The following is a 20,923-nucleotide window of genomic DNA, read 5'->3' on the forward strand; positions in this document are numbered from 1 at the left end:
GCTTCTTACTCCCATGCCCTTGGAAAGCCCACACAAAGAAGGCTGGTCCACCTGCTTGAGGACAGCAGATGAAGCAGAGCGAGACCATTCTCCCTGGGAAGGCCCCCGGATCAGCCTGCCAACCACCGGCACCAACCACCAGGTGCATGACTGAGCTGTCCTAGATCACCCAGCCAGGCTGAGATTTACATGGTATCATGTTGTCTGTTTCCTTTGTCATCCTTTATGTTCTCATTCAATGTTGCTGCCAGGTGTGGCACTGTGCGAAGACCTTACCTGTGTGGGCTACATCACTGGGGTGCCTTGCCCTCAGGCTTCTGATTAGTCAAGGCCAATGGGGTGCACTGGCTGGAGAGCCAAGGCCATTTTTATAATATATTTCAGGATCGTGGACTTTAGAATGCTTTCATTCCCCACCGTACACATTATTGTTGTCTAATATTTTAGTTTCAGATTGCTTTTATAGCCATGGTATTAATTGCATTTATTCAAAGGAAGTCAGTTCTTACGTCTTCTTATGTACATATGGCTTATCATTTTCCACCATTTCTTGGACACTTTTTAACTCTCAATTATATTTAATTTTCTCCTGAGTCTCTTTAATAATTCTTTCAGAGGGTTCTGGAAACATCTTTATTTCATTTTTCTGGAAACTTTATTTTTCTGGAAACATCTTCATTTACTCTGAACCTTGGGTAGTAGTTTGAGTATAGAATTTTATGTTACACATATTTTCCTTTGGCACTTTGATTTATTATTCATCTGTGCCCTTTATTGTTGAAAAGTCTGTTGGTCTAATTCTCAATCCTTTGTAAAGGATATGTCTTTTTATTTTAAGTCTAAAAAATTTTTTAAGACTTAATATTTTTCAATGTTTATTTATTTTTGAGAGAGAGAGAGAGACCCTTGAGAGAGAGACAGAGAATCCTAAGCAGGTTCCCCCCCACCCCATCAGCACAGAGCCTGATGTGGGGCTCAAACTCATGAACCATGAGATCATGACCTGAGCTGAAATCAAGAGTTGGATTCTTCATTGACTAACCCACCCAGGTGTCCCTAAAGTTTTTATTTAAGTAATCTCTACATCCACCATTTGGCTCAAACTCACGACCCCCAGATCAAAACATGTCTTGTTCTCTTGATGCTTTTAAGATGTTATCTCTATTAGCCCTCATCTGTACCTTTACTATAGTACGTTTTTGTGAGGGTTTATTTTCATTTATCCCTCTCAAGACTCATTCTATCTCCTGGGTCTAGGGGTACATGTTTTTCATAATTCTGTAAAATCTGCATCAGTACTTCTTATATAAAATAGTAAGCGTAGACAGGATACTGTAGTTCCCTCTCTTACCTTTAAAACATCCTGTACCATCCCTGTTACCCAAACAAGACTCTTTTTAAAGCTAACTGACTTTGGGTCTAATTTGATAGGTTTAATTTTAGACTGCTGCACGAGAATCATCCTGGGATCTCTTTATTGAGCTGCTGAGGGAGAGACACCATTTCTTGGATTCCATATTGTCTTCCGGACAGAAATTCTCTAAGAAAGTCCTCTTCTGTCTGAAAGTGATTTTAAGTTTGCTCCTGCATTTACTGATAGTTTGATGAGGTATAACTATGGTATGACTGTGGATGTGCAAGAGTCTAAAATTAAACCTATCAAATTAGACACAAAGTCAGTGAGCTTTAAAAAAAAAAAGTCTTCAGAAAGAATGGGATCCAAGGAATAGATAACAGCAGAGGTCAGCAAACTTCCTCTGGAAGGACCAGACTGTAAGTACTTTAGGTGGAACTGGGGACTAGGGTGAGGCAGGTGAGGCACCTGTTTTGGGTACAAAATTTACCAAAATCCTCAGCCATCGAGATAAGTAATATTTAATGCAATATTTTGGAAAACTCTACATTAATGCAAAAAAAAAAACTATGATGAGAAATATTAAAATTTTATTTTAAATTTTAGATAGAGAGTATGGGGTGGGGGGAGAAGGGCAGAGGGAAAAAGAGAAAGAACTTTAATCAGGCTCCACATTCAGTACAGAGCCCGGGATTGTTTCTAACAACAAACATATTATCCCCTTGACCTTTGGATGCTTGGACCCACTGTTCTCTAACATTGATTACTGCTAACAAGAAGTTGCTGATAAAAATTCTGATACTGGTCTGATTTTTCAGTTTTTTCCTCATGAGCAATTTATTACCATCTTCCCCTTATCCTTTGTGCTGTGAAATTGCCCAGTGACATGTCAGGTGAGGTCTCTAGTCATGTGTCCTGTTCAGGTCTGCGTACGTACGCTCTTGCATTTGGAAGGTTTATACTTCATTTTTTCCCTGGATATTTTTCTTCTTTAAATACCTTGACTAAACTCCTATTAATCTGATGTTGAACATTCTTACTTGACCTCTTTTTTCCCATCTCTTTACACTGATATTTTAATTTCTGAAACCATATTTTTCAGTTCCCAAGAGCATGTTCTTGTTCTAAATTTTTCATTTTTCACGGCACATTCCACGCCCTTATTTTATTGTTATGCATCATGATTTAATCACTGATATTTCAAAGATTCTACTTGATATAGAAGTTTCTACACCAATTTCTTTTCTTTTAACGTTTATTATTCATTTTTGAGGGAGAGAGAGGTGGGGTGAGGGGCTGAGAGAGAGGAGACAGAGGATCTACGTCAGGCTCTGTGCTGACAGCAGAGAGTCAGATACGGGGCTTGAACTCATGAACCACAAGTTCATGACTTGAGCCAAAGTTGGATGCTTAACCAACTGAGCCACCCAGGCACCCCTACATCAATTTCTATTTTATGTACATTTTTTAAGGACTTTATAGTGCATATTTATGACTAATAGAGAAAAAGGTAATTGTAGGGTTTACTCTTATAAGATACATATTCCAGGGGTGTCTGGCCAGCTCAGTTGTAGAGCACGTGACTCTTGATCTCAGGGTCATGAATTCAAGCCCCACTTTGAATGTGGGATTACTTAAAAATAAAATCTTTTTTTAAAATAAGATACATATTCTAAATTAAAAATTTTTTTTAACATTTATTGATTTTTAAGAGACAGAGAGAGAGAGACAGAGCATGAGCAGGGAAGGCACAGAGACACACACACACACACACACACACACACAGAATCCAAAGCAGGCTCCAGGCTCTAAGCTGTCAGCACAGAACCCAATGTGGGGCTCAAACCCACAAATTGTGAGATCATGACCTGAGACGAAGTGGGACGCTTACCTGATTGAACCACCCAGGCACTCCAATATTCTAAATTTTAAAGCAGCATTTTCTTTTTTCAAAAAATGAGATGGGAATTTATTTTAATCCTCCTGTTTGAGGTAATCATTGCACAATGTCAGGATGACCAGCTAAATTGGAGGCATCATTTTCTGGGTCATAACAAAAGTAAGCTAAGTGAACATTGAATTCAGAATGTTAGCCTCAATAATTCCACACTCATCTCTTCACATTCTCTTCTCCCTCCCTATTCAAATTTCATTTCTAGAGAGTTCTTATCTGCCATGCCCATTACTTTCTTTCTTTCCACCCATCCCCATTTTAATGTTCATGTACCTGTCTGTGGGGGTTGAGGGGATGAACTCCAACTCTCACCCCATGAGAGGAAAGACCATATAGAGTAAAGAGTCAGGTAATGTGGTCCTACTTCTGTCCACTTCTTTCCCTTATGCAGGAAATACAGCCCCTTGCAAATCCAACTGTGGTTCTTGACCATCAGCCTGGGCATTATCTGGGGACATGTCAGAAATGAAGAATCTCAGGCCTTGACTCAGACTTAATGAATCAGATCCTGCATTTTAACAAATCTGCACATGTGGTGTGCATATTAAAATTTGGTCAGCATTAACTGAGCCTCTCTGAGCCTAAACTTTCTATGAATGAAATTCCAGTTCCTACCTAATCTTACTGCTCTAACACCCTACAATTTTACGAATGGAGGAAAACATAGCCCGTCTTTCAGGAGGACCCACTAAATATCTTTTGACAGTCTGTCTCACAATTAGATCCTGTGAGCAAAGTCGTGAGGTCTCCTGTTGAGGTAATGGAGAATGGCCGAAGCTGCCACACATGGATTCAGGGACATAGGTACAGGCAGAGAAGGTTCCCTAAGAACTGAGAGTCATCAGCTCACCTGGTGTCAGTCACATCTGGAGCCATGTGGGATCTCTGAATGCCACTTTCATACTGAATGTTACTACATCTGAAAGACCAACAGTCTTCAGAAAGTCTCTGAGGAAATGACAGGAGCTCTCTGCAGATCTGAGAAGAGCTCTCAGAAGAAAATAAACAATTCTTTTTTTATTTTAATGGTTTAATTAATTTATTTATTTTTGAGAGAGAGAGAGAGAGAGAGCAAGCGATGGAGGGGCAGAGACAGAGGGAGACAGAGGATCTGAAGCAGGCTCTGTGCTGAGCCTGACACGGGGTTCCAACTCACAAACCATGAGATCATGACTTGAGCCGAAGTCAGACACTTACCTGAGTGAGCCACCCAGGTGCCCATAAATGGGATTCTTTTAGAAAGACTGCCACCAAGGAGCATGGGCATTTGGCCATGACCGTGACCTTCAGGAAGGCATTTGTTCCTGCTTCTGCTCTCTAGCTCTTAAACTGGTCTCGTCTCAAGAGACACATATATTTCTGAAGCCCCAAGGGGAGACAGGAAGATCCCCTTGGTGACGCGTCCACATGGGGAGGTGTAGTTCTGAGAGGCTATGCCGAAATATAGGACCACCAGCAGCCCCCCTGGAGTGAGAAAAAGAGCTGCCCCAGGAGCTACAGCAGAGGGATTCTCCAGGGTGGCAGAAACCCCTCTTTGTGGCTCTGGACCCATCTATTACATTGTATATCACACCTGTCATTTTGTTAAAATACATAGAAAGCTATTATGATTCAAACGCATATGAGTTCTCCTATATTTATGAAAAGTTTCCATTAGCCATATCCCTGCCTTAGATAAACCTCATGGGATAATACACTGATACCGCCAGTGGAAACTAAAGATTTGTTAAAGGGGAAGCAATGTAGAGTACCTAAGCAGATCCAACGTGGAATACTCAGGTTTGGGGTTCTGGCCGTAGCTCCGATTTGAACCCTGGACTGGTTAACCACGGGGATCTCATCTGTAGATGGAAAACCTACCTGGAGGACTCCTCTAGCTTTTATGTGCTAGAACTTTTAACAAGCCAGCTTTATAACCACATTTCACATATTGCCTCGTTTTCTTTCTGTTGTGAGTGCCTCGATTACACCAATAGTTTGAAAACACATCATGGGCAGAGACCCTCTATGTTACCCCCTTTACATACCCACTGAGATCTCATCAGAGCTCATAGCATGAGAGAGGCCAAGGAAGTGCTTTGCACAACAAATGTGCGAATGAATGGCCTTGAATCTGTCTAAACTCTACCTCATAGTTGCCAGACAGAAATAAAATATTTTCTTCAACTCTGTGCAGTCTGGGTAATATGATTGCCTTTGCTTTAAGAAAACTGTTTGCACCAAAAATCTTACAAACGTTGGCAGCTGTCGGTGATTCTCTGCCTTCTAACTGGCATCTATGCAGTGAGGGGCTTGGCGGGAAGCATGAGGCACTCTCAAGAGGGGTGATTTGAGAGTTTGGGAAAGGAACTGTTTACAAGAAAAGCCGGAAGGGGTGATGCGCTAGTAACTGCAGTGAGCAGGGCCTTGAGGGGGGCCCTCGCTAGGCAGCGCCTAAGGGGAAAGTGGAGAGAGCTGAATGGAGAGGTCTGCAAAGAGGGGGATACCTTCCAGAGGGGGATGCAGCTGCCTGGCAGAGAGAAAGCCAGGAAAGGCAGCACCACATCGTCCTGTCCCTTTGGCCACCTGTATGGTGAAGCTTGAAGATGCACAATTATGCCGGAAAAACTTCTTTCAGTAATAACCCTCTTCCCTTCCACAGCCCTTTGAAAGGTCAGAAAAACTGGGGGGCAAGGGGAGACTACTGACTAGAAATAATACTACTGGAAATAATTTTGTTTTAAATGAGATTGTGTGACCAGAAAAAGCAAAGCAAGGAAGGAAGTCACAGACCAAACCACTGGAAGCAAAAGCAATCCATTCCAAGAGCACCTCAGAGAACCACCAGACTTGGGGCACCTGGGCAGAGACATGGCAAACCATGGGGCACTTATGGGGGTTCATAATGAAGGGAATTAACTCCCTTCTCAGTTTCGGCTGACCCAAAAAGTTCTATATTCTGGCTCGCAGTTTCCTTGTAATATATTCCCAGTATTTCTTCATTCTTGCTTTCTTTTTTTTTTTTTTTTAATGTTTTATTTATTTCTGGGAGAAAGAGAGAGACAGCATGAGCAGGGGAGGGTCAGAGAGAGAGGGAGATACAGAATCTGAAACAGGCTCCTGGCTCTGAGCTAGCTGTCAGCACAGAACCCGACGCGGGGCTCGAACCCACAAACTGTGAGATCATGACCGGAGCCCAAGTCGGACACTTAACCGACTGAGCCACCCAGGCACCCCACTTGCTTTCTTTTTTTAATGTTTACTTACTTTTGAGAAAAAGAGCACAAACGAGGGAGGGACAGAGAGAGAGGAAGACACAGAATCTGAAGCAGACTCCAGGCCCTGAGCTATCAGCACAGAGCCTGATATAAGGCTTGAACCCACAAAATGTGAGATCATGACCTGAGCCGAAGTAACCGACTGAGCCACCCAGGCACCCCCAATTCCCAGTATTTCTATCAATGAGATGTATTCTTCTCATTGTTCCCCTTTGATTAGCAAATCTAGCTCTGGAGCTCCTTCTGGAATAATGGGAGCATGTAGGTTCTTCCCATCCCCACATTGACCTCGGGATATGGGGGCAGTCTTAACACAGCGAGCTACACAGCTGCACTGGGGGGTTCTCTTCTTAGAGACTAAGGAACACACAGCAGGTGTGTGTTTAAAAGGGCTCCAGTCTATACCACCATGGTAGATGCGGAGGGAAAGTGGAAGGAGAGGGGGATCCTTTGGAGAGGCAAGGACACCTTGAGCAGCAAACCAGAGCCTTCCACACTGTGAACACTGCCTCCCTCATTTTGCCCATGCTGCACGTGTTCACCCTGAACAGAAGCCTGAAACCGCCTCATCCCACCCAGCGGGAAGCCCATGGGGGGAAACCTGTATTTAAGTGAAGAAGAAATCCATGTCAACTGTTCACACAACATGCCGCACACACCATTCTGTACCTTGCTATTTCGTCCTACAGTTGAATCTTAAACTATAAGATAGTGGACATTTTCCCCATTGTACAGAGAGAAGCTTCCTCATTCTCTGTTTTGTTTACAGCTAGATAGTATCCCATAGTACTGATGTACCATAATTTATTTACACAGTCCCTCATGATAGATAATTTAGGTTGTGTGGTCAAACTTTCCGATCTCTGCCAATCTGATAGGTGATAAATGATAACTCAGGGTAGTTTTAGGTGCAATTATTTTGTTTTGAGTGAAACTGAACATCTTTTCATGTCTCTTAGAAGAAACTCTTGTATTTTCCTGTCAGCACTCCATTTATATCCTTTCCTGATATTTTTTTTTTTTCCAACAAGCTGTTTGTCTTTTATTACAGATAAGGAAGCAATATCTAAATTTGGGGGTGGGGATGAAAAACAATGGAATCAAAACTTGTAAAAGCCCACTAGTCATTATCTCTGAATTAAAACACAATGTAATTATATTTAGAGGACAGATTAACTCCATCGTCCACAGCATTTTTTCGACTTCATAAAATTAGCTTAGCAGAAAAGAAAATACACTTCCAAAGCCACTAAACTCATGACTTGAAGACGAGAAAGAATCTTCCAGATTATTTAGCTCTATTGCTTCTTTGTATAGGTTTAATGGAGAGAAATCAAGGCAAGCTGCCTTAGTTAATAGAATTAGTTAATAGAAAAACCTCCAGGCTACTAGCCCAGGGATCTTTGTACTCTATTTTGTTGCTCCTTTTAATCTGCTATTTAGAGAAACCAGAATTTTCTGTCCTTGGCTGAAAGTTTCTTTTCAAAAGATATGTGTCTAGCTTGCGCCAAACCCTTTGAAGAAAGCCCGGAACAGCTGAGCCCGATTTTGCTGGGCACTTCTGCTTCCCTCGCTCCCCCCAGCCTTGACCTTAAGCTTCTATAAAGGAAAGAGTTCAGCAACTCTGGGTAAACAAACACATATTTTGGGTTTCTCTCTGGTGATAGAGGCACAGAACAAGGCAGCCCGGGCAGAGGTGTGGTCAGGAAAGCCTCAGAGCCCGGCACTGTGCTGTATCCCACCGTCCAAGGTAAACATACAGCTGAGTGAAGTTTCATGCCCTTGGCTCTTTGCCTTTATGTCTGATCCCCTATAAAAGGACGTAATATTTGATGAGAAACAAAAGATTTGAGTGAACCAGGTAATAATCACGTACTGAGAGGAGATACAGGAGCTTCATTGTTTAGATCCTGGATTAATAAATGACAAGGGGTATAAAACTCCAGATGTAAGGATTCCAGCAGAAGCAGTGCCTAGGGAACAGTACAGTCCCTACTTAGAGCTCCGGGCTCAGAACAGATACATTGGAGGATGAGAATCAGAGGCGAAGCTCTCTTCTTAAGTAGAGCAGAAACCAGTTCGTGGCCACATGTCATTCTGGCAGTCTCTGAAGAAGAACAGGGATTCCTGTGCAACAATGAGAGAATGGGCTGCGTTGTGCCATGAGGGAGAGAGGGTAGCAGACCACGTCTGATGGATCCCACGCAGGGCTGTCCAGGAGAAAACTGCCAACCCGGTCAGGAATGCCCTGTACAGTTGGGCAACTTGTGCACTGCTCAGAGGCACTATCTGAAAGGACTGCACAGGCTGAAATCCAGCCTGCCTATCACTATTGTGTGTGGGAAGGGGTTCTTTTTGCAAAGGCACCTCAGGGCTACAACTGCCTAAAGAGGAACAGCTTTTCCTAATTCAAGCAAAGGTTGTCATTAAGCCTCTTGGCAGCCTGGGATCTTATTATAAATGCAGAATCTCAAGCCCTCGCCCCACCCCAACCACTCAATCAGATTCTTTCCATTAACAGCATTCCAGGTGACTTGTACACTCACTAATCTGAGAAGCACTGCCCTAAAGCACACAAGAACATGTTTCACTTTGGGGAGGGCGAAACAGATAACCTGGAAGTGTTTTGCATAGAGAAGAGGTGGGGTCGCACTCAGGCCTCCTGAGTTCCAGCCCCTTACTGGCTTTTCTAGTCACCTTTTATTAACTCTGCTCTGTTTGATCATCGTAGCGCAGCACAAGGACACATGACCTGAGTCCCTCCTTACTTTTAGAGTTCTAAGCCTCCTGGAATCCTCAAGACTTGCAACATCTTTTTTTTTTTTTTCCCCAAGACTCCCTGTTCACTGTGGAATGGGGATCCTCAGATTATAGAGCAGAGCAGCAGAGGCTTTGGCCCCGATCCTGTTCAGAGCTGCATCCTGGATTCGAGCTAGTGCCCACGTCTAAGAGCTCACAAAAGTGCAAGGAGAGGGAGGGTATCCAGGGCAGACAGCGTCACCATGCACCTGCATCCTGCTCTTCTACTGGACTTTTTTACTTGTCTTATTCTTATTATTTTTATTTTTATTTTTAGGAGAGCACAAGCAAGGGTAGGGACAGACAGGCAGGGAGAGAGGATCCGAAGGGGCTCTACACTGACAGGCTGACAGCAGTGAGTCCGACACGAGGCTCAAACTCACAAACTGTGAGATGATGACCTGAGCCGAAGTCAGACACTCAACCAAACAAGCCACCCAGGTGCTCCTTTACTTACCTTCCTATTTAGAGTTTTAGTATTTTTCTTAGGGCCTCAGCCACCCACTTGGCCTGTCATATGGTCCCCAAGAACCAGCCCCTGTTCTTTGCACTCCAGTCCATGTAGACAGATTGTACCTCTACACGTGGAAGGTCTTTCAACTGAAGTCAGTCCATTATTGTTGGTATAATTTCTCTCAATTACTTTCTATTTCTTTCTTTCTCTCTCTCAAATGAAATAATCTTATTAGTACTACTAGATGATGACCAGCCTACAGGAACAGAGGGAAAGTCTTGAGCCAGAAGTATTGAAAAAAACAATATTTAAAAAAAAAAAACTCAGATGCATTGTAAAATTCAATGCATCTGTAAAATTCTGGTTATAATGCATCCATTTGAAGTAGCAAGCATCAGCTCACGGTTAACCTGTCCACTTACCACTGTGGTAAAGAGAAAAGCTGTTCTGTTTTTCTCCTTAGGTTTTCTCATTGTTGCTTACTTTCTGATCTTTCTCCTCTCCCCTACCCACTCTCTCTTTTCTCTCTCTTTCTCTCCCTACCGCTTCCCACCAGAGGGGACCTCTTTCACTTTTCTCTAAGCTGATTATGTTTTCCCAAGCTCTCCTTTGTGAGTCCCAGGAAAGAAAGGAAGACAGTGGAAACAGGTGTCCACAGCAGGCTTTCCCAGTGTGAGAGTCCATTTCCAATCAGGGCTCCTCCATCTGCACCCCTCCATCCCTCCATTCCTCATGGCTCCAGGGGCTGGCGCCTTGGGACCCTGCTGCTTGTGCACACAGAGGCTGCCATCTCTCCAGCTGCTGAGCCTCCTTGCTCAGGAAGCCATTGATGTCTGTCTCTGCTCACGGACCTTCCTCTCTTCCATCTCCACTTCTAGACATTTTTCAGGTAGGCCGAAAGATGTGGAAGGAATTTCCACCCAATACTTTCTATTAAAACAAAAGCCAGAGGAGGAGCATGGGTTTTAGGCTGAGAGAGTAGGAGATGGGGTCCAAAGTTTAAGAAAAGTGGAGACTTTACATTTTTGTGTGACCACTGGTTAGGGATACAGAAGGGAGGCCGGGTGGCCTTGTGACTTTCTCTCAGCCTGCTGGTGCTAGTGAAGAGGAGGCTTGAGACTCTTATGTGTTTTCTCTCTCTCTTCTCTTGCTTGCTTGGCCTTCCTGGCAAGGAGGATGTTTTTCCAGAGGAGTCTCGGCTCACTGACAATCAAGTCATAGGGAATGTAGAAAGGAAGGAGACATTCCAAGCCACTGATCTCCTTATTTGATCTGTCGCTTCACCTCTCTGACTCTGAATTCTATTGGACATAAAATTCGGATAATGCCAGTGATCCAATCCACTGCATGGGGATATGATCTAACCATGTTAGATAATGTGTGCGAAAGAATTTTGCAAAGTATAAAATTGCTCTAGGAGTAGAAGGAGCTACTGATATCAACTCGCCACTTCAGGGCTCTGTGGATATAAGTTTGGGGATGAATTCTTTACCAATCAAAGAGTTTACAATATAATCAGGGAGTTAAGACATAGAGTTGTCGATAACAGCTGATAATACGAGACAGCATGGAGTAAGGAACAGATATTTGGTACAGTACAAATGAGTAGCTATAGAGCTACAAGTTGTAACACACACACACACACACACACACACACACACACACACACAGATCAAAGAGTGATTTAGGAAGGTCCCACTGAAGAGATGAGAACTATTAGGGTTTGAATTGTGTCCCCCCCAAAAATATGTTGAAATCCTAACCCCCAAGACATCACATGTGATCTTATTTGGAAAGAGGGTCCTTGCAGGTGTAATTAGTTAAAATAAGGTCACACTAGGTAAGGGTGGGCCCTTTAATCCAATATGACCAGCATCCTCATAAGAAGGGCAGAGAGAGGGGCACCTGGGTGCCTCAGTCAGTTAAGTGTTCAACTCTTGGTCTCAGCTCAGGTCATGATCTTACGGTTCATGAGTTTGAGCCCCATGTAGGTTTTGCACTGAGAGTGTGGAGCCTGCCTGGACTTCTCCCTCCCTCTCTCTCTCTGCCCCAACCCACTTGTGCTCTCTCTTGCTTTCTGTCAAAACAAATAAATAAACTTAAAAAAAATTTTTTTTAAAGAAGGGCAGAAAGAAACACAGGGAGAATGCTAAATGAAGACAATACACATGCACACACATGCACACACACACACGAGCAGAAATACCATGTGGTGAGGAAGGCTGCTGGCAATCATGAAGCTAGGAAGAGGCAAGGAAGGGTCCTCCCCTACAGATTTCAGAGGGAGCACAGCCCAGCCAACACCTAATTTTAGACTTCTGGCCTCCAGAACTGTGAGGCCAACATCTATTATCTTAATCCACCCAGTGTGGGCACTTTGTTCAAGCAGGCCTCGGAAACTAAAGCAGCAGCTGAACAGGGTCTTGTGAGCTGTGCTGATGTGTCAGAGGCAAAGAAGAAGGGCAGGAGATTCTTTGTATGACATTGGATCACAGGGGAGTGTTTCCCGGTCAAGTTAATCATTTCTCAACATGTGCTCATATACTGGAATACTATCTGTGTTCCAACTGGATAAGATCATCAAGTTCTATTTTACTATCTAGTAATGTGTATTATCATAACTTTGCTACCCAGTGTATTTGGTTTGGCTGCACAAACCCTTTTTAAATACTTCTCCTTGCCCGTTATCTATTTGTTGTCTATGAAGAATCATGCTGACCCTGCTCTCATTTTTTAAAAATCAGTGTTTGGCTTTCACGTTGATTGATAACACAGATCTTAGCGGTGCCCAAATTTCCTGATAAATTTTGACATTCAGAGGAGGAAAGTAGCATGAGAGTTGCAATAAGAAACTCCTAAAGCACTCTGAACACTGTTTGGTACTCAACAGATTTTGCTTCAAGGAAATCCTGTTCTCTGAAGAAGCTGTTATGGTCTACTGGACCAGGATCCTACCTTGAGAAAGATCTAAAAGCCATATTTACACGTACAGCTGTCATAGATCCAAAGTAGCCATTAGTAATGATTGGGTAAATAGAATAACTTCAAATGTCCCTAAATACATATTTGCAGGATAATAGGCTATTGGATGAGGTGTTCCTCTTTTAAATAAGCCCAGTTTTTAACAAGGAAACTCTGGTGAGGTTACAAGTACACTGGGGAAGGCTGCCTCATTTCTGTGAGTTACCAGTTAACATATCATGGATGTATCTGATCACATCTTGGCATCCTTTGGGATCTCTAAGGATGAGGTGGGCGATGCAACATTTATTTAATGCAAAGTTCAAGATACTAATCAGTGTTCTAAGTTTAGAGCAAAGGCTTTTGCTTACATGTCCCCAGAGTTAGTAATAGATGTCTATATGCTACTTGCCTTGTTTCATAAAATCTAACAGAAATCATTCATTTAAACTCAAGTAACCATTGGTCTAATTCAAGCATCACCCATGCATCATAAAGATTAAGATTTTATAGTCTGGAGGCCAGACTGCCTGAAATTCAACATGCTAGCTCTGAAACCTTGTCCAATTTATTCAACCTTTCTGAACCTCAGTTTCCTCATCAGTGAAATAAGGATGACAGCAGTATCTATTTCATATGGTTGCAGTGAGGCTTACCTGAGTTGATACAAAGTAGGCATTTAGGCAGGGTCTGGCACATGGTAAGCTCTCAGTGAGTGCTTCTGACTTTTTGCTTTTAGCTAAATTATATCAAGTCCAACCAAATAGTTTGCACTAATCAGAAATTCTACTCGGCAATGGTATGTGTCTCAAAGTAATTTTTAAGCTATTATGAAATAATTTATTTCTAAGATGTCTCTTAAAACCTGGTTTATACAAGGGAGAAAAAATAAAAGGGGTCATTGGTGGTAAAAAAAATATTGGAAATCACTGTGTTTGGGGTTTTTTAAAGATGATTTTGTTTACATTGTGTTGACACATTATTCAAAATCATAAAGGGCATACCCACTCAGAGAACCCAGTCTTTATGAGCACTATAATCCTAAAACAATGATAGTGACTTCGTATTGGACACAGTATCTAATCTGTCAATTTCCCATTAACATATCCGAAGAGATTCAGAAAAATACAAAAATGAAAATGGAAATGGAAAAACACTCTAACACTAAAATCTGGGAGGAATCTCTGCTAGATTCAGATTTTTCCTGAAGAGAAGGAAAAACCCCCTCAGGATGATAAACACAAAATGCAAAGCACCAAAATTAAAACCCACACTGGACAGAGTAGCTGCAGCATTGGGGCTGCAGACAGTGTCCGCATCATTGAACACCTGAACGTTTTCCTGTCCACTCCCTGAGCTGAGCCAGGTGTCTGTCTCTCTGTTCACTGTCTGAGTTCCCAAGACAGCCTCTGCATTCTTCTATCATATCATTTGCCACATCATATGGATACTCTCTATTTATAGCCCTAAATTTGAGTCTACATTGTAGGAAGACTGCACTAGTCATATCTGCATCTCCAATAACTTGAAGGGAGCTGAACAAAGAGAGACAGTGAAGATCTGGGATATCTGAGGTCTTTCCCTGAGCTGTTGGCTGAACACCTACCTGCACATGTATGATATGAAGCGTGATACCATGTGGAGGGGAAAAGAATCACCAGAAAGCAGTTGACAGAAAAAAATTTCTAGAGCATAACAAAGCTAAAGATCATTCCTGCTTTGACCAGTTCAGGAGGAGAGACCTCCTAATATGCAAGCATCAGCAGTGCTGTACTACAACGGGCTCGTACAAACTTAAGAAAGCTGATTGTTACATCTCAGGGATTTTGAGAGCTGTTTGATGTTACATTGGTAGATTGAAGCTGCCTGTGATAGGAAGTAAAGAAACACTTTATATTGGGCTTTTATTTTTTTCTCAGAGAACCGGTTGTTAAATATTCACCAGCACACAACTGAGCCTGGAGTAGAGTCTTTAGAATGATCCATGTGTTAGTAGTTTAGTAATTTTGTCCTGGGACAAATCTACCCTAGAAAGAAACAAAAACAAAAACAAAAACAGGCAAGCCTCAGAAGGGTCAAGCTGACCTACGAGTAACTTCACATTAACTTAACCTCAGTTAAGGTCAGACACTCTGGAAAGTAATACAACAAAATCCAGCTCTTAACACAATAACATTAATAATAATATGACTAGCCTTACATCCATTAAATAAATTTAATTCATTTCTTTATTTCACAAAGAAAACTCCAGGCCCAGAGGATTTTACTGAATTCTATGAAACATTTAAGTAAGAAATAAAACCAAGTCTATACAGGCTTTTCTAAAAAATAGAATTCAAAATGCTACGAGGCCAACATCACCCTGCTATCAAGACAAGGCAAGAACATTACAAGACATTACCTTACATTACATTATATGACATGACAAGGACACTGCAGGCCAATATCCCTCGTGAACATGGATATAAAATCCTTAATGAAATAATAACAAGTCAAATCCATCAATCAATGAGGATAATAATAAATGATAAGCAAGTGTTGTTTATCCCAGGAATGTGATGTCAGTTTAACATTTGAAAAATCGATCCATATAATTCACCATGTTAACACATTAATGAAAGAAGTCAGATGTAAGACTCTGGACCACATGATTCCGTTTATATGAAATTCTAGAAAAAGCAAAACTGGAATGGCAGGGAGCAGATCAGTGATTGTCCGCGGCTGGGATAGAAGGAGGGGATGGACTGCAAAGGAGCACAAGGTGGTATAATGGAAACGTTACATTTCTTTTTTTGTAATTGAAGTATAATTAACATACAATGTTATATTAGTTCCTGGACTATGAAGTAGTGATGGGAGAAATATTAAATTTCTTAATAATGGAAGTCATTATGTGACATGCCAAAATTCATCAAACTGTACATTTAAAATGGAGGGATTTCATTTAATGTAAATTATACTTCAATAAAGCTGATATAAATATTTTTTGGCCCAAATCAGCAAATGCCCTCATGGCAAAAACAGCTTCTACGACCTTCTTGTTTCTCCAGGTCTCCTCTTTCCCTTCCTTGTTTAGCCCTTAGCATGCGTCAGCTCTGAATGGCTTTTCCCAATGCACTGCCACCACCAGAAATGGCAGTCAGTCATGGGTTCTCTCAATGGAGAGTGTCTGAAAAATGTGAAATGTGGACTCTCGGGCTCCTCTTTCCTTCCCTTCTTCTGTCAAGTGAGTGAGGGCTTAAGGCTGGGCCCTTTGATAGACTCTTTTTGGTTCAATTGAAGCATTCATTTATCCAGTGACACTAAATATGTTCAAGGACTGGACTTAGGAGTCAGATTCTAGAGCTGGTTCTATGTGAGCTTGAAGAAGTGAACAAATTGCTTAACATCCTTGGCTGTACTATCATCCTTCAAAAAAGTAAAGATTGATCATCCTTAAAGTGTTTCCAATAAAGTCTGAGTCATTACTTTCCAAAGGCAAGACTTCTACACATTTACTACTCTTTTTTTTTATACCATTACTTAGAACTGGTCATCTGCCTTCTATTCATCACTTCAAAAATCATGTGTGTAATATTTTAATGCTCAATTATATTCAGTTTAGTAGCTTTAATATACAATAATCCCTCATCCATCTAGCACTCAGATCTCTTGAGTTCTCAATTCTCCAGAATAAAATCGAGGATCAGATAAAAAGCTTTGAAACAAGGAGAAGGATGAGGGCTCTAAGCAGTCTATTCAAAGACTGGGCAGTTTTTCTAAAAAAAGAAACCCATAGGCTTATTTAGGGTTAACTCATTGTGTACTTTATATCCAAACATATTAAGATTAATTAATTTGTTCTCAAACCCATGCTAGATAATCATCAGCAAATTAAAAGGTACTGACAAACCAATTACAAGGGAAGAGATAGAAAAACCATAAAGTACAGGTACAATAAAGTACAGATGATTCTATTGTAGAAAATAAACTGTCCTGAACACATACTTCCAATAGGTCATGAGGGAATGGCTGGTTTTTTGGAGCTAAGTATGATTACTAATCTCATTAATGCTACTGTCTTATGTCAAGAGACAACTTCCCACATGTTCAGGAAACTGGATGGATTTCTCCAGAATGACTCAAACTTGGACAGTTTTGGAAAGTTGATGTTTACTATGGTATATTTCACTTAGCAGCTGCTTCACACGTGTAAATGTTGTGTTCTTAACCCTACTGAAGCTACCTGAGGGAAAGACCAGGTCAGATACATCTCTGTGCCTCCCAAAGCAACCATCTACATCTATATCATGAGATCAGTGACACCACCGTCACATAGGCATAGTTTAGAGGAGGGACCCAAATGCCTAGACTGAGCCTGGCACATAGCTGGTCCTCAGTTAATGTTGGTGGAATGAATGACATTAGTGAGAGGTGCAGTTCCAGGAGTACTTGAATTACTATCGATTTAGCAATCCCTGTGCTTTCTTCAAAGCTGCATTATGTGCTTGGAGTGCCATCCTTTCTCTCTAAAAAATTTGCCAATCTTGCCTACACAAGTAATATCTGAATTCCCACAAATCCCCGAGGATTTTCCTGAAAAGGTCTGATGGTTTCTCTTCAATCCCATGAAGAGCGGATCACCAACTCCCATGGCCTTTGACCCTATGCTCTTCTCAAAATGTTCTTGCTCTGGGGGAAAAACTCAGAATTTCTCTGATCTCTGACTCAGATTTGGTGGTAAGAGTTCACAGATTGGGTTTAAGGTGTATATTTTATTTCTCTTTCTATGTTCACATCATATCATTGTCTTATATTACATGTTTTTAGTGTCTTTGTGAAACGTACCTTTGTAATGACTTTTTACAGTTTCCTGTAGCCAATTAAGTGCTTAAAAATATCTTAAGAAACAGGAATTAAGGAGTCAAGGATCCAAGCACCTCCAAAAGAATATTTTGATTGGATGCTTTCTGAAAACAAAATATTTTAGAATTAAAAAAGAATTAATTTATGACTGACTCTTCTGTAAACTTCTGGAACAGGTCAACAAGTCTCTTGTGTACCTCTTATGAAGCCAATGTAAGGCTATGTGAGGGAGATAATACCAAAGTGATAGAACCTGCCAGAATAATTCAACTGGAGTATTTCATATATTTGTCTTTGTACAAATGTGATAATAAAACACATTTTAATCTCAACAAAGTCAAGAAAAAATACCACATACAAGACTATGTGTATAGACTTTAGAATTTAGAAGTGCTATGGGTACAGAGTCTGTGTAGAAAACCCATATCCTGCCCTGGAGGAGTTGTAGATCTCGGTGAAAAGAGACAAAAGCTACCCCGTTGATGTAGTTTCAACTACATCATGAAACCATGTGTAGTATCCAAGTGCTAAATGGAATATTTGCCAAGGAGCAAAACATAGGGCCTATAGGATCTTTGCCTCTAAATGTGCTTCAAGGTACTATACCCAAAGTATGAAAATATCCAAAACCCCAAACTGTCTCTTCCAGGGACCCACTGGATGAATAACAAGCATTAAGGAAATATTCCTGGCACCAGTAACACCCACCGAGCAGGTGGGAGGTAAGGATTATTAGCCCATCGACTGTGATGCAACCAAAACGTCAATGAGTTGGGTTATAAGAGTTTTTTCAAAGCTTTAACCCTATTACATCCTTGCCTGGATTTAGCTTAACACCTCTGTAGAGTCACAGCTGAAACAAACTCAGAGTTAGGCCTGAACATTTGGGAGGATAATAAAACACACCACAGCTGGGGGATGTCAAGTCTGCCATTCTCCCAGAACAAACGGCAGCCTGAGATAAACAAGCAGTCATGCATATTTATGCTGGGAAATTCCTTAAATGTGCACTTATAGGGGCATCTGGGTGGCTCAGTTGGTTCAGAGTCTGACTCTTGACTTCAGCTCAGGTCATGAGACGAAGCCCCACATCAGGCTCTGTGCTCAGCGTGGAGCCTGCTTGGGATTCTCTCTGTCTCTCTCTGTCTGTCTGTCTCTCTCTGCTCCTCTCCCCCACTTGCACTCTCTTTATTGTGTGCTCTCGCTCTATCTCTAAAAAAGAAGTACACTTATTTGTGCAGGAAATGTGCCAAATTTTCCCATTCAGTGAAAAGCATAACCATCTTGATACTAGGAGGCATTCTCTTTTCATGAACTGGTTTGAGATCTGTTTTCACTCTAGGCACAAGAATTTGTGATTAGTTAGGATTTTCCAGTTTGCACCTGCAGTTTCTTGACTGAATTTTAAAAATCAAATTCCACAAAACCTGGGTGGCTTAGTCCATTGAGCACCTGACTCTTGACTTTGGCTCAGGTCATGATCCCAGGGTTGTAAGATCGAGCCACACATCAGGCACAGCACTGAGGATGGAGCCTGCTTGGGATTCTCTCTCTCTCTCTCTCTCTCTGCCCCTCCCCCATCCCCATGCTTTCTCTAAAATAAAAAATATATATACATTTTTAAAAAATAAAATAAAATTCCATGCAGTTAAAATATTACTTGCTTCTCTCAAATCAAGTTTAAAAACAAACACATTAATAAATGTCCACTCTAAAGTTGCTAATTCATTGGCCTGCTTATATTTCTAAGATTTTTAGTCACAAACATTATGACTTATCCTAGGATTCCAGAAAATTTAGTAAAAGTGATTCTCTCTAAATATTACCTTGGATAAAACAGAATCATAGAGTATTAGAGCTCTACATAAGTACTGGGGAATATCAAGTCCCATTTCTTCATTTTACAGTGGAGATTTTGAGAGATCAGAAGATTATCAAGAAAATGCCATAGCTAATTAGTGGAAGAATCCCACACATGCTTCTATCTTAGTGAGAATTTAATGAAAATTGTTGAATGTCTTGTCTATGCTAAGAACTTGCATGTTCTTGCCTCTGGATTTATCGAGATGGAAATATTTCTCAAGGAGTTGACATTCAAATTTACAGTCAAGACTGCTTATAGTTGGATCTTAGAAAAATTGTTCAATATTTAATGCTTTCTTTGGTTTAAAAAAAGATCTTTCTTAACTATCTCAATTCATGGAGGATGGCAGTAATGCGCTTCAGATCCTAAGAACTGAAAAGGATCCTCATTATCCCATTGTGAATTATCCAGATGTCTAAGTTCTGATGCTGCATGAAGAAGTAAAAGCAGTTTTAATAGGAAATTTAGGGGGGGTGCCTGGGTGGGTTAGTCAGTTAAGCATCTGACTTTGGCTCAGGCCATGATCTCACAGTTCATGGGTTCAAGCATCGCATCTGGCTCTGTGCTGACAGCTCAGAGCCTGGAGCCTGCTTCAGATTCTGTCTCTCCCTCTCTCTCTCCCTCTCTACCCTCCCTTGCTCACGCTCTGTGTCTCTCTCAAAAATAAACATTTTAAAAATTATAAAAATTAAAAAAACAAAAAAAAAAGAAACAAAATAAGAAACTTATTTCTAAGATTTTTAGTTTGATTCTTAGAGATCTAGTTCCTGCTACTTTTTAATTGGGAACTTTGTTCTCAATTCCAAATAGACTTTATACCCATGGTTTTCAATAATGGAGATGACCTGTAATTGCAGAGATGAATGAACAGAAAGTGTAGCAACTTTTCTAGGGTCTCACCTCTAGTATTGGCAGCACTGAGCCAATCACCTAATGCTCCCATCACCCAGAGATCGCTAATCTCTGTGCAAAGAGCTAAAGAATTTGCCTTGCATTTAACATGGCTTTTCAATCAAGGTAAGAATTTGATGGCAGGAGAAGAAGTAAAAGATGCCGAGGAAAGATCTTATGGAAGATCAAGTAAAATTTGTTTTCCCTTCACTTTAGCTAAAGAAATGACATGTCTAAAATTGATCCTAATCCTAAACGTACATTCCAGGGATAAGACTTGCCCGTTTTAAAGTGTGCACTGGTGCAATTAAGAGACACACTTAAGATAGGGATTACTCTTGATTATACTCTTTAGGGTTCTTTTTTAAAAAGAGAGCACACAGAAGAAACCGTGACGCTCCCTAGCACCATCACCCCTGCCGCCTCGCTCTTGCAGTGAGTGATAATATAAGGCTAAAAGGAGTTCACAGGTGTTATGGACTGAATGTGTTTCCCCAAATTCATGTGCTGAAGCCCTAACCACCAGTGTGATGGCATTTGGAAG

The sequence above is a fragment of the Hyaena hyaena genome, unplaced genomic scaffold (assembly GCF_003009895.1).
Source record: "Hyaena hyaena isolate Hyena2069 unplaced genomic scaffold, ASM300989v1 scaffold_230, whole genome shotgun sequence".
Classification (NCBI taxonomy): Eukaryota; Metazoa; Chordata; class Mammalia; order Carnivora; family Hyaenidae; genus Hyaena; species Hyaena hyaena.